Source organism: Oncorhynchus gorbuscha, linkage group LG10 (genome assembly GCF_021184085.1).
Source record: "Oncorhynchus gorbuscha isolate QuinsamMale2020 ecotype Even-year linkage group LG10, OgorEven_v1.0, whole genome shotgun sequence".
Taxonomy (NCBI): Eukaryota; Metazoa; Chordata; class Actinopteri; order Salmoniformes; family Salmonidae; genus Oncorhynchus; species Oncorhynchus gorbuscha.
Window position 1 is genome coordinate 81,805,079 of NC_060182.1, and position 15,789 is coordinate 81,820,867.

The window sequence follows — 15,789 nt, forward strand, 5'->3', positions numbered from 1 at the left end:
GTCCAACTCCAACTGTTGACCATCTGTCAATCGTCCTACCATGATTTCAGACAGCAGTGAGGAGAGGTCATATCATAGCAGAAGCGCGTTAAGGCTATCCAGACTAGTTTAAATATTTTACACTATTTGAAATAAGGGTTATGAAAGATCACAGGGCAGAGAGAAACTCTGAATCTAAAGCTTCTCTAATGCCCTCAAGCTGTCCATCTCAAAACTCATCCAACCAGACCAACCTTCTGATTCTGATTTAGAATTTCACAGTATTCTGTTTGTACACTAGAATAATGGGTGAGCTTTCTAGTGTACATCTGATTAGACTGATATATCCACCATTTTAATCAGCAGAGAAAAGTCACTACACAAACAGGAGAGCTTAAAATTAAGTTAGTTTTCATTAGTTTCATTGCAATTTAATTGCTTTGTCCGTGGTTACATTTATATATTTCGGTCAAAGTAATGAAGCTCTTCTTGCATTATTCACAATCATCAAGGAAAATTGTACATACACATAAAACATAAACCCTAAATATAAGGTGAAAACATGCATCAAATCATTTAAATTTGATTTATGAAAGGAATATAAATGCTAAAACACTGTTGTATCCTTCCGAATTTAAAATGAATTTGATTTTAACACTTTGGTGGCACTTTACTCATCTCATCTTTGTTTAAGATTAGTAAGATTAGCAAATCTTTAGAAATGTAAGAGGACCATCACTAGACGCTATTCAATCAATATTGGTAAATACATGGATAATTCATACAGGCTATTACAGTAGACTCAGAGAGAATGTTTGAATTAATATAAGCCTACTGTTGAGTTTATTTGTATTGTATTCTTTCAGTGCACCTAGTTACAGGGATTGGTTGAAAAGGGTTTCATGACTGCATGACATCTCCCCAAAGCGGTGTGACCACCTTTTATGGGAAAAGAAACTACACAAGGTGCAAGTGGGACATCTAGTGGGCAAATACATAAGTGCATAACAGACACAGTAAATTATCAATTATAAACTGGGTGGTTCGAGCCCTGAATGCTGATTGGCTGAAAGCTGTGGTATATCAGACCGTAATACCACGGGTATACGAAAAAGTATATGTTTTTAATCTTCTAATTAGTTTATTATAACAATACGTTTGTGGTATATGTGGTCTATAGCCACAAACTAATTTTGTCTCAGGGGCAGCATTCAGTCTTCAACAAGATCCGGGGCCACGCTGAAAACGTGTTGTATTTCCTCGTCAAAATATGCACAAGATAGTCCTCTATTCCATATGGAATATGGCTAGGGATCAAATCTAATCTAATTGTATTGGTCACATAAAGATATTTAGCAGATGTTATTGCGGATGTAGAAAAATGCTTGTGTTCCTAGCTCCAACAGTGCAGTAATATCTAACAATTCACAACAATACACACAAATCTAAAAATAAAAGAATGGAATTAAGAAATATATAAATATTAGGATGAGCAATATCGGAGTGGCATTGATTAAAATACAGTAGAATACAGTATATACATATGAAATGAGTACAGCCTCTAAGGTGCAGGGTTGAAACATGCATGAGAGCACCAAATGTTCCGTACGACTGTGTGAGCACGCTCTCTGCAGCCGATATAAGACCTTTAGACAGGTCAACATTCACAAGGCCGCAGGGCCAGATGGATTACCAGGACGTGTACTGCGAGCATGCTCAGACCAACTGGCAAGTGTCTTCACTGACATTTTCAACCTCTCCCTGCCCGAGTCTGTAATACCAACATGTCTGAAATCAAATCAAATCAAATGTATTTTTATAGCCCTTCGTAGATCAGCTGATATCTGCTGTACAGAAACTCAGCCTAAAACCCCAAACAGCAAGCAATGCAGGTGTAGAAGCACGGTGGCTAGGAAAAACTCCCGAGAAAGGCTAAAACCTAGGAAGAAACCTAGAGAGGAACCAGGCTATGAGGTGTGGCCAGTCCTCTTCTGGCTGTGCCGGGTGGAGATTATAACAGAACATGGCCAAGATGTTCAAATGTTCATAAATGACCAGCATGGTCAAATGATAATAATCACAGTAGTTGTCGAGGGTGCAGCAAGTCATCACCTCAGGAGTAAATGTCAGTTGGCTTTTCATAGCCGATCATTAAGAGTATCTCTATCACTCCTGCTGTCTCTAGAGAGTTGAAAACAGCAGGTCTGGGGCAGGTAGCACGTGCGGTGAACAGGACGTGCTACCTGTCCCAGACCTGCTGTTTTCAACTCTCTAGAGACAGCAGGAGCGGTAAAGATACTCTTAATGATCGGCTATGAAAAGCCGCAGGCAGAACAGTTGAAACTGGAGCAGCAGCACGGCCAAGTGGACAGGGGACAGCAAGGAGTCAACATGCCAGGTAGTCCCGAGGCATGGTCCTAGGGCTCAGGTCCTCCGAGAGAAGAAAGAAAGAGAGAAAGAGAGAATTAGAGAGAGCATACTTAAATTCACACAGGACACCGGATAAGACAGGAGAAGTACTCCAGATAAAACAAAGTGACCCTAGCCCCCCGATACATAAACTACTGCAGCATAAATACTGGAGGCTGAGACAGAAGGGGTCAGGAGACACTGTGGCCCCATCCGATGATACCCCCGGACAGGGCCAAACAGAAAGGATATAACCCCACCCACTTTGCCAAAGCACAGCCCCCACACCACTAGAGGGATATCTTCAACCACCAACTTACCATCCTGAGACAAGGCCGAGTATAGCCCACAAAGATCTCAGCTACGGCACAACCCAAGAGGGGGCCAACCCAGACAGGAAGATCACTTTAGTGACTCAACCCACTCAAGTGACACACCCCTCCTAGGGACGGCATGAAAGAGCACCAGTAAGCCAGTGACTCAGCCCCTGTAATAGGGTTAGAGGCAGAGAATCCCACTGGAAAGAGGGGAACCGGCCAGGCAGAGACAGCAAGGGTGGTTTGTTGCTCCAGAGCCTTTCCGTTCACCTTCACACTCCTGGGCCAGACTAGACTCAATCATATGACCCACTGAAGAGATGAGTCTTCAGTAAAGACTTAAAGATTGAGACCGAGTCTGCGTCTCTCACATTGGGTAGGCAGACCATTCCATGAAAATTGAGCTCTATAGGAGAAAGCCCTGCCTCCAGCTGTTTGCTTAGACATTCTAGGGACAATTAGGAGGCCTGCGTCTTGTGAAGGTATGTATGGTAGGACCAAATCAGAAAGATAAGTAGGAGCAAGCCCATGTAATTAGCAGTAAAACCTTGAAATCAGCCCTTGCCTTAACAGGAAGCCATTGTGGGGAGGCAAGCACTGGAGTAATGTGATACATTTTCTTTCTAGCAGCCATATTTAGCACTAACTGAAGTTTATTTAGTGTTTTATCCGGGTAGCCGGAAAGTAAAGCATTGCAGTTGTCTAACCTAGAAGTAACAAAAGCATGGATTAATTGTTTTGCATCATTTTTGGACAGACAGTTTCTGATTTTTGCAATGTTACACAGATGGAAAAAAGCTGTCCTTGAAACAGTCTTCATATCAAAAGAGAAATTAGGGTCCAGAGTAACGCTGAGGTCCTTCACAGTTTAATTTGAGACAACTGTACAACCGTCAAGATGAATTGTCAGATTCAACAGAATATCTCTTTGTTTCTTGGGACCTAGAACAATTATCTCTGTTTTGTCTGAGTTTAAAAGTAGAACGTTTACAGCCATCCACTTCCTTATGTCTGAAACACACGCTTCTAGCGAGGGAAATTTTGGGGCTTCACCATGTTTCATTGAAATGTACAGCTGTGTGTCATCCGCATAGCAGTGAAAGTTAACATTATGTTTTCGAATGACATCCCCAAGAGGTAAAATATATAGTGAAAACAATAGTGGTCCTAAAACAGAACCTTGAGGAACACCGAAATATACAGTTAATTTGTCAGAGGACAAACCATTCACAGAGACAAACTGATATCTTTCCGACAGATAAGATCTAAACCAGGCCAGAACTTGTCCATGTAGACCAATTTGGGTTTCCAATCTCACCAAAAGAATGTGGTGATCGATGGTATCAAAAGCAGCACTAAGGTCTAGGAGCACGAGGACAGAGCTTCGGTCTGACGCCATTAAAAGGTCATTTACCACCTTCACAAGTGCAGTCTCAGTGCTATGATGGGGTCTAAAACCAGACTGAAGCATTTCGTATACATTGTTTGTCTTCAGGAAGGCAGTGAGTTGCTGCGCAACAGCCTTTTGTAAAATTTTTGAGAGGAATGGAAAATTCGATATAGGCCGATAATTTTTTATATTTTCTGGGTCAAGGTTAGGCTTTTTCAGAGAGGCTTTATTACTGCCACTTTTAGTGAGTTTGGTACACATCCGGTGGATAGAGAGACATTTATTATGTTCAACATAGGAGGGCCAAGCACAGGAAGCAGCTCTTTCAGTAGTTTAGTTGGAATAGGGTCCAGTATGCAGCTTGAAGGTTTAGAGGCCATGATTATTTTCATCTTTGTGTCAAGAGATATAGTACTAAAACACTTAAGTGTCTCTCTTGATCCTAGGTCCTGGCAGAGTTGTGCAGACTCAGGACAACTGAGCTTTGGAGGAATATGCAGATTTAAAGAGGCAGACCACCATAGTCCCTGTTCCCAAGAACACTAAGGTAACCTGCCTTTTAATTTTTTTTTTTTTAACCTTTATTTAACCAGGCAAGTCAGTTAAGAACACATTCTTATTTTCAATGACGGCCTAAATGACTACCGACCCGTAGCACTCGCGTCTGTAGCCATGAAATGCTTTGAAAGGCTGGTCATGGCTCACATCAACACCATCATCCCAGAAACACTAGACCCACTCCAATTTTCCTACCGCCTCAACAGATCCAAAGATGAAGCAATATCTATTGCACTCCACACCGCCCTTTGCCACCTGGACTAAAGGAAGGTAAGGATAGGTAAAAACACATCAGCCACGCTGATCCTCAACACAGTGGCCCCTCAGGGGTGCGTGCTCACTCCCCTCCTTTACTCCCTGTTCACTCATGACTGCATGGCCAGGTACGACTCCAACACCATCATTAAGTTTGCCAATGACACAACAGTGGAAGGCCTGATCACCGACAACGAAGAAAACAACGAGACAGCCTATAAGGAGATCAGAGACATGGCAGTGTGCTTGCCAGGACAACAACCTTTATCTCAACGTGATCAAGACAAAGGAGATGATTGTGGACTACAGGAAAGAGAGGACCGAGCACGCCCCCATTCTCATCGATGGGGCTGCAGTGGAACAGGTTGAGAGCATCAAGTTCCTTGGGATCCACATCACCAACAAACTAACATGGACCAAGCACACCAAGACAGTCATGAAGAGAGCATGACAAAACCTATTCCCCCTCAGGAGACTGAAAAGATTTGGCATGGGTCCTCAGATCCTCAAAAGGTTCTACCGCTGCACCATCGAGAGCATGGTTGAATCACTGCCTGGTAATGCAACTGCTCGGCCACGAGCAAGGCACTACAGAGGGTAGTGCGAACAGCCCAGTGCATCACTGGGGCCAAGCTTCCTGCCATCCAGGACCTCTATACCAGGCGGTGTCAGAGGAAAGCCCTAAAAATTGTCAAAGACTCCAGCCACCCTAGTCATACTGTTCTCTCTGCTACCGCACGGCAAGCGATACCGGAGCACCATGTCTAGGTCCAGAGGTTTCTAAACAGCTTCTACCTCCTAGCCCTAAGATTCCTGAACATCTAGTCAAATGGCTACCCAGACTATTTGCAGTGCCACCCCCCCCCCTCCACTTTACACCACTGCTACTCTCTGTTGTCATCTATGCATAGTCACTTTAATAACTCTACCTACATGTACATACTACCTCAACTAACCGGTGCCCCTGCACATTGACTCTGTATCGGTACCCCCCTGTGTATAGTTTCTCTATTGTTATGTTACTGCTGCTCGTTAATTACTTGTTACTTTTATCTCTTATTCTTATCCTTTTTTTGTTAAAACTGCATTGCTTGTAAGTAAGCATTTCACTGTAAGGTCTACCTACACCTGTTGTATTCGGTGCATGTGACTAATACAATTTGATTTGATTTGAGTAACTGGGTGGTAGCCAACTAGTGATGGCTATTTAACAGTCTGATGGCCTTAAGATAGAAGCTGTTTTTCAGTCTATCGGTCCCAGTTTTGATGCACCTGTAATGACCTCGCCTTCTGGATGAAAGCGGGTTGAACAGGCCGTGGCTCGGGTGGTTGATGTCATTGATGATCCTGTTTGTGACATCGGGTGGTGTAGGTGTCCTGAAGGGTAGGCAGTGTGCCCCCGGTTTTGCTTTGGGCAGATCGCACCACCCTCTGGAGAGCCCTGCGGTTGCGGGAGGTGCAGTTGCCGTACCAGGCGGTAATACAGCCCGACAGGATGCTCTCAATTGTACATCTGTAAAAGTTTGTGAGGTTATAGGTGACAAGTCAAATTTCTTCAGCCTCCTGAGGCTGAGGTTGAAGAGGCGCTGTTGCGCCTTCTTCACCACACTGTCCGTGTGGGTGGACCATTTCAGATTGTCATTGATGTGTACAACGGGGACCCTGCGGTCCGTCCATGTGAATAGGGGCGTGCTCTCTCTGTTGTCTCCTTAAGTCCACGATCAACTCCTTCATTTTGTTGACGTTGATGGAGAGGTTATTTTCCTGGCACCACTCCGCCAGGGCTCTCACCTCCTCCCTGTAGGCCGTCTTGTCATTGTTGGTAATCAGGCCTGCTACTGTTGTGTCGTCTGCAGACTTCATGATTGAGTTGGAGGCATTCGTGGCTGTCATGCAGGTGATAGAGGACCCAAAAGCGACTTAACAGAAACAGAGTTTATTCAAGTCCAAACAGGGAATAACAGAAATCCTCTAGTCTGTAGAGGGGAATAACAAGAGAAGCGGCCACAGACTGCAGGTCGCTTCGGGTAGGCGCAGGCCGTAGTAGACAGAGACACCTGCTCACACGCAGCATCTGATGAAGGCAAAAAACACGACAGGACAGGGCGAAACACAATCACAGCATGGTGAATACTAAACAAGGAACCGACGGGACAGGAACGGAACACAAAGGAATAAATAGGGACTCTAATCAGGGGAAAGGATCGGGAACAGGTGTGGGAAGACTAAATGATGATTAGGGGAATAGGAACAGCTGGGAGCAGGAACGGAACGATAGAGAGAAGAGAGAGCGAGAGAGTGAGAGAGGGAGGGGAGAGAGAGGGATAGAAAGAGGGAAAGAACCAAATAAGACCAGCAGAGGGAAACGAATAGAATGGGGAGCACAGGGACAAGACATGATAATAAATGACAAACATGACAGTACCCCCCACTCACCGAGCGCCTCCTGGCGCACTCGAGGAGGAATCCTGGCGGCAACGGAGGAAATCATCGATGAGTGAACGGTCCAGCACGTCCCGAGACGGAACCCAACTCCTCTCCTCAGGACCGTAACCCTCCCAATCCACTAAGTATTGGTGACCCCGTCCCCGAGAACGCATGTCCATGATCTTATGTACCTTGTAAATAGGTGCGCTCTCGACAAGGACGGGAGGGGGGAGGGAAGACGAACGGGGTGCGAAGAAAGGGCTTAACACAGGAGACATGGAAGACAGGATGGACGCGACGAAGATGTCGCGGAAGAAGCAGTCGCACAGCGACAGGATTGACGACCTGGGAGACACGGAACGGACCAATGAACCGCGGAGTCAACTTACGAGAAGCTGTCGTAAGAGGAAGGTTGCGAGTGGAAAGCCACACTCTCTGGCCGCAACAATACCTTGGACTCTTAATCCTGCGTTTATTGGCGGCTCTCACCGTCTGTGCCCTGTAACGGCAAAGTGCAGACCTCACCCTCCTCCAGGTGCGCTCACAACGTTGGACAAACGCTTGAGCGGAGGGAACGCTGGACTCGGCAAGCTGGGATGAGAACAGAGGAGGCTGGTAACCCAGACTACTCTGAAACGGAGATAACCCGGTAGCAGACGAAGGAAGCGAATTGTGAGCGTATTCTGCCCAGGGGAGCTGTTCTGCCCAAGACGCAGGGTTTCTGAAAGAAAGGCTGCGTAGTATGCGACCAATCGTCTGATTGGCCCTCTCTGCTTGACCGTTAGACTGGGGATGAAACCCGGAAGAGAGACTGACGGACGCACCAATCAAACGACAGAACTCCCTCCAAAACTGTGACGTGAATTGCGGGCCTCTGTCTGAAACGGCGTCTAACGGAAGGCCATGAATTCTGAATACATTCTCAATAATGATTTGTGCCGTCTCCTTAGCGGAAGGAAGTTTAGCGAGGGGAATGAAATGTGCCGCCTTAGAGAACCTATCGACAACCGTAAGAATCACAGTCTTCCCCGCAGACAAAGGCAGACCGGTAATGAAGTCTAAAGCGATGTGAGACCATGGTCGAGAAGGAATGGGGAGCGGTCTGAGACGACCGGCAGGAGGAGAGTTACCCGACTTAGTCTGCGCGCAGTCCGAACAAGCAGCCACGAAACGGCGCGTGTCACGCTCCTGAGTCGGCCACCAAAAGCGCTGGCGAATAGACGCAAGAGTGCCTCGAACACCGGGATGACCAGCTAACTTGGCAGAGTGAGCCCACTGAAGAACAGCCAGACGAGTGGAAACAGGAACGAAAAGGAGGTTACTAGGACAAGCGCGCGGCGACGCAGTGTGCGTGAGTGCTTGCTTAACCTGTCTTTCAATTCCCCAGACTGTTAACCCGACAACACGCCCATAAGGAAGAATCCCCTCGGGATCAGTAGAAGCCACAGAAGAACTAAACAGACGGGATAAGGCATCAGGCTTGGTGTTCTTGCTACCCGGACGGTAAGAAATCACAAACTCGAAACGAGCGAAAAACAACGCCCAACGAGCTTGACGGGCATTAAGTCGTTTGGCAGAACGGATGTACTCAAGGTTCTTATGGTCTGTCCAAACGACAAAAGGAACGGTCGCCCCCCAACCACTGTCGCCATTCGCCTAGGGCTAAGCGGATGGCGAGCAGTTCACGGTTACCCACATCATAGTTGCGCTCAGATGGCGACAGGCGATGAGAAAAATAAGCGCAAGGATGAACCTTATCGTCAGACTGGAAGCGCTGGGATAGAATGGCTCCCACGCCTACCTCTGAAGCGTCAACCTCGACAATGAATTGTCTAGTGACGTCAGGAGTAACGAGGATAGGAGCGGACGTAAAACGTTCTTTAAGAAGATCAAAAGCTCCCTGGGCGGAACCGGACCACTTAAAACACGTCTTGACAGAAGTAAGAGCTGTGAGAGGGGCAGCAACTTGACCGAAATTACGAATGAAACGCCGATAGAAATTAGCGAAACCTAAAAAGCGCTGCAACTCGACACGTGACCTTGGAACGGGCCAATCACTGACAGCTTGGACCTTAGCGGAATCCATCTGAATGCCTTCAGCGGAAATAACGGAACCGAGAAAAGTAACGGAGGAGACATGAAAAGAGCACTTCTCAGCCTTTACGTAGAGACAATTCTCTAAAAGGCGCTGTAGAACACGTCGAACGTGCTGAACATGAATCTCGAGTGACGGAGAAAAAATCAGGATATCGTCAAGATAGACAAAAACAAAGATGTTCAGCATGTCTCTCAGAACATCATTAACTAATGCCTGAAAAACAGCTGGCGCATTGGCGAGACCGAACGGCAGAACCCGGTACTCAAAATGCCCTAACGGAGTGTTAAACGCCGTTTTCCACTCGTCCCCCTCTCTGATGCGCACGAGATGGTAAGCGTTACGAAGGTCCAACTTAGTAAAGCACCTGGCTCCCTGCAGAATCTCGAAGGCTGATGACATAAGGGGGAAGCGGATAACGATTCTTAACCGTTATGTCATTCAGCCCTCGATAATCCACGCAGGGGCGCAGAGTACCGTCCTTCTTCTTAACAAAAAGAACCCCGCCCCGGCCGGAGAAGAAGAAGGCACTATGGTACCGGCGTCAAGAGACACAGACAAATAATCCTCGAGAGCCTTACGTTCGGGAGCCGACAGAGAGTATAGTCTACCTCGAGGAGGAGTGGTCCCCGGAAGGAGATCAATACTACAATCATACGACCGGTGAGGAGGAAGGGAGTTGGCTCGGGACCGACTGAAGACCGTGCGCAGATCATGATATTCCTCCGGCACTCCTGTCAAATCGCCAGGTTCCTCCTGAGAAGTAGGGACAGAAGAAACGGGAGGGATGGCAGACATTAAACACTTCACATGACAAGAAACGTTCCAGGATAGGATAGAATTACTAGACCAATTAATAGAAGGATTATGACATACTAGCCAGGGATGACCCAAAACAACAGGTGTAAACGGTGAACGGAAAATCAAAAAAGAAATAGTCTCACTGTGGTTACCAGATACTGTGAGAGTTAAAGGTAGTGTCTCAAATTTGATACTGGGAAGATGACTACCATCTAAGGCAAACATGGGCGTAGGCTTGTCTAACGGTCTGAAAGGAATGTTATGTTTCCGAACCCATGCTTCGTCCATGAAACAACCCTCAGCCCCAGAGTCAATCAAGGCACTGCATGTAGCACCCGAACCGGTCCAGCGTAGATGGACCGACATAGTAGTACAAGATCTAGATGAAGGGACCTGAGTAGTAGCGCTCACCAGTAGCCCTCCGCTTACTGATGGGCTCTGGCCTCTTACTGGACATGAATTAACAAAATGTCCAGCAACTCCGCAATAGAGGCACAGGCGGTTGGTGATCCTCCGTTCCCTCTCCTTAGTCGAGATGCGAATCCCTCCCAGCTGCATGGGCGCAGTCTCAAAGCCAGAGGAGGGAGATGGTTGCGATGCGGAGCAGGGAAACCCCGTTGATGCGAGCTCTCTTCCACGAGCCCGGTGACGAAGATCTACCCGTCGTTCTATGCGGATGGCGAGAGCAATCAAAGAGTCCACATCTGATGGAACCTCCCGGGAGAGAATCTCATCCTTAACCACTGCGTGGAGTCCCTCCAGAAAACGAGCGAGCAGCGCCGGCTCGTTCCACTCACTAGAGGCAGCAAGAGTGCGAAACTCAATAGAATAATCCGTTATGGACCGTTCACCTTGGCATAAGGAAGCCAGGGCCCTAGAAGCCTCCCTACCAAAAACTGAACAGTCAAAAACCCGAATCATCTCCTCTTTAAAGTTCTGGAACTTGTTAGAGCAATCAGCCCTTGCCTCCCAGATAGCTGTGCCCCATTCTCGAGCCCGGCCAGTAAGGAGTGAAATGACGTAAGCAACCCGAGCTCTCTCTCTAGAGTATGTGTTGGGTTGGAGAGAGAACACAATCTCACACTGCGTGAGAAAGGAGCGGCACTCAGTGGGCTGCCCGGAGTAGCAAGGTGGGTTATTAACCCTAGGTTCTGGAGGCTCGGCAGGCCAGGAAGTAACAGGTGGCACGAGACGTAGACTCTGGAACTGTCCAGAGAGGTCGGAAACCTGAGCGGCCAGGTTCTCCACGGCATGGCGAGCAGCAGACAATTCCTGCTCGTGTCTGCCGAGCATGGCTCCTTGGATCTCGACGGCAGTGTAACGAGCGTCTGAAGTCGCTGGGTCCATTCCTTGGTCGGTTCCTTCTGTCATGCAGGTGATAGAGGACCCAAAAGCGACTTAACAGAAACAGAGTTTATTCAAGTCCAAACAGGGAATAACAGAAATCCTCTAGTCTGTAGAGGGGAATAACAAGAGAAGCGGCCACAGACTGCAGGTCGCTTCGGGTAGGCGCAGGCCGTAGTAGACAGAGACACCTGCTCACACGCAGCATCTGATGAAGGCAAAAAACACGACAGGACAGGGCGAAACACAATCACAGCATGGTGAATACTAAACAAGGAACCGACGGGACAGGAACGGAACACAAAGGAATAAATAGGGACTCTAATCAGGGGAAAGGATCGGGAACAGGTGTGGGAAGACTAAATGATGATTAGGGGAATAGGAACAGCTGGGAGCAGGAACGGAACGATAGAGAGAAGAGAGAGCGAGAGAGTGAGAGAGGGAGGGGGAGAGAGAGGGATAGAAAGAGGGAAAGAACCAAATAAGACCAGCAGAGGGAAACGAATAGAATGGGGAGCACAGGGACAAGACATGATAATAAATGACAAACATGACAGTGGCCATACAGTCATGAGTGAACAGGGAGTACAGGAGGGGGCTGAGCACGCACCCTTGTGGGGCCCCTGTGTTGAGGATCAGCATAGTGGAGGTGTTATTTCCTACCTTTACCAGCTGGGTGTGGCCAGTCAGGAGGTCCAGGAGCCAGTTGCACAGTGCGGGGCTCAGACCCAGGGCCCCAAGCTTAATGATGAGCTTGGAGGGTAGTATGGTGTTGAATGCTGAGCTATAGTCAATGAACAGCATTCTTACATAGGTATTCCTCTTGCCCAGGTGGGATGGGGCAGCGTGCAGTGCAATGGCAGTATGAATTTAATGAAAATTGAAGTGGGTCTAGGGTGTCAGGTAAGGTGGAGGTGATATGATGCTTAACTAGCCTCTAGGTTGAACTAGGTTGAACCGGGGTATGGACATGAAGTTAGGGTCAGGGTTTGGTTTAGGGTTATGCTTAGGGTTGGGTTTATGGCTAGACTAAGGGTTGAACTGGGGTACGACATGAAGCTAGGGTATGCTAGGGTTAGCTTCATGTCCCTAACCCTAACTCTAACCCTAGCTTCATGACCACAACCCAGTTCAACCCTAACTCTAACCAAATGTTTAACCCTAACCCTTTTTATGATACAAATGTAGTACAAACTGTGACAATATTCAGGTGGAAAATAATTGTTTTTTGTCTTGAATATAAGTAACAAACATTAACAAAACCATATTATTAACCATACTATAGACTGTATTCACCAGCTTGGCTGACCAGCATGCAAGCTGATTTTAAGCACAAAAATCCATTACAGATAACAACCACACATAAGAGTGCTGATAATCCACAATGAACAGTTTTTCATTCACCGCCTCTGTAAACAGTTGAATGTTGCATCAACAATTGATTTTTTTCTCACAAGGCGTATATACATTTACATTTACATACATTTAAGTCATTTAGCAGACGCTCTTATCCAGAGCGACTTACAAATTGGTGCATTCACCATATGACATCCAGTGGAACAACCACTTTACAATAGTGCATCTAAATATTTTAAGGGGGGAGGGGGTGAGAAGGATTACTTTATCCTATCCTAGGTATTCCTTAAAGAGGTGGGGTTTCAGGTGTCTCCGGAAGGTGGTGATTGACTCCGCTGTCCTGGCGTCGTGAGGGAGTTTGTTCCACCATTGGGGAGCCAGAGCAGCGAACAGTTTTGACTGAGCTGAGCGGGAACTGTACTTCCTCAGTGGTAGGGAGGCGAGCAGGCCAGAGGTGGATGAACGCAGTGCCCTTATTTGGGTGTAGGGCCTGATCAGAGCCTGGAGGTACTGAGGTGCCGTTCCCCTCACAGCTCCGTAGGCAAGCACCATGGTCTTGTAGCGGATGCGAGCTTCAACTGGAAGCCAGTGGAGAGAGCGGAGGAGTGGGGTGACGTGAGAGAACTTGGGAAGGTTGAACACTAGACGGGCTGCGGCGTTCTGGATGAGTTGTAGGGGTTTAATGGCACAGGCAGGGAGCCCAGCCAACAGCGAGTTGCAGTAATCCAGACGGGAGATGACAAGTGCCTGGATTAGGACCTGTGCCGCTTCCTGTGTGAGGCAGGGTCGTACTCTGCGGATGTTGTAGAGCATGAACCTACAGGAACGGGCCACCGCCTTGATGTTAGTTGAGAACGACAGTTTGTTGTCCAGGATCATGCCAAGGTTCTTAGCGCTCTGGGAGGAGGACACAATGGAGTTGTCAACCGTGATGGCGAGATCATGGAACGGGCAGTCCTTCCCCGGGAGGAAGAGCAGCTCCGTCTTGCCGAAGTTCAGCTTGAGGTGGTGATCCGTCATCCACACTGATATGTCTGCCAGACATGCAGAGATGCGATTCGCCACCTGGTCATCAGAAGGGGGAAAGGAGAAGATTAATTGTGTGTCGTCTGCATAGCAATGATAGGAGAGACCATGTGAGGTTATGACAGAGCCAAGTGACTTGGTGTATAGCGAGAATAGGAGAGGGCCTAGAACAGAGCCCTGGGGGACACCAGTGGTGAGAGCGCGTGGTGAGGAGACAGATTCTCGCCACGCCACCTGGTAGGAGCGACTTGTCAAGTAGGACGCAATCCAAGCGTGGGCCGCGCCGGAGATGCCCAACTCGGAGAGGGTGGAGAGGAGGATCTGATGGTTCACAGTATCGAAGGCAGCCGATAGGTCTAGAAGGATGAGAGCAGAGGAGAGAGAGTTAGCTTTAGCGGTGCGGAGCGCCTCCGTGATACAGAGAAGAGCAGTCTCAGTTGAATGACTAGTCTTGAAACCTGACTGATTTGGATCAAGAAGGTCATTCTGAGAGAGATAGCGGGAGAGCTGACCAAGGACGGCACGTTCAAGAGTTTTGGAGAGAAAAGAAAGAAGGGATACTGGTCTGTAGTTGTTGACATCGGAGGGATCGAGTGTAGGTTTTTTCAGAAGGGGTGCAACTCTCGCTCTCTTGAAGACGGAAGGGACGTAGCCAGCGGTCAGGGATAAGTTGATGAGCGAGGTGAGGTAAGGGAGAAGGTCTCCGGAAATGGTCTGGAGAAGAGAGGAGGGGATAGGGTCGAGCGGGCAGGTTGTTGGGCGGCCGGCCGTCACAAGACGCGAGATTTCATCTGGAGAGAGAGGGGAGAAAGAGGTCAGAGCACAGGGTAGGGCAGTGTGAGCAGAACCAGCGGTGTTGTTTGACTTAGCAAACGAGGATCGGATGTCGTCGATCTTCTTTTCAAAATGGTTGACGAAGTCATCTGCAGAGAGGGAGGAGGGGGGAGGGGGAGGAGGATTCAGGAGGGAGGAGAATGTGGCAAAGAGCTTCCTAGGGTTAGAGGCAGATGCTTGGAATTTAGAGTGGTAGAAAGTGGCTTTAGCAGCAGAGACAGAGGAGGAAAATGTAGAGAGGAGGGAGTGAAAGGATGCCAGGTCCGCAGGGAGGCGAGTTTTCCTCCATTTCCGCTCGGCCTTCCGGAGCCCTGTTCTGTGAGCTCGCATTGAGTCGTCAAGCCACGGAGCGGGAGGGGAGGACCGAGCCGGCCTGGAAGATAGGGGACATAGAGAGTCAAAGGATGCAGAAAGGGAGGAGAGGAGGGTTGAGGAGGCAGAATCAGGAGATAGGTTGGAGAAGGTTTGAGCAGAGGGAAGAGATGATAGGATGGAAGAGGAGAGAGTAGCGGGGGAGAGAGAGCGAAGGTTGGGACGGCGCGATACCATCCGAGTAGGGGCAGTGTGGGAAGTGTTGGATGAGAGCGAGAGGGAAAAGGATACAAGGTAGTGGTCGGAGACTTGGAGGGGAGTTGCAATGAGGTTAGTGGAAGAACAGCATCTAGTAAAGATGAGGTCGAGCGTATTGCCTGCCTTGTGAGTAGGGGGGAAGGTGAGAGGGTGAGGTCAAAAGAGGAGAGGAGTGGAAAGAAGGAGGCAGAGAGGAATGAGTCAAAGGTAGACGTGGGGAGGTTAAAGTCACCCAGAACTGTGAGAGGTGAGCCGTCCTCAGGAAAGGAGCTTATCAAGGCATCAAGCTCATTGATGAACTCTCCGAGGGGACCTGGAGGGCGATAAATGATAAGGATGTTAAGCTTGAAAGGGCTGGTAACTGTGACAGCATGAAATTCAAAGGAGGCGATAGACAGATGGGTAAGGGGAGAAAGAGAGAATGACCA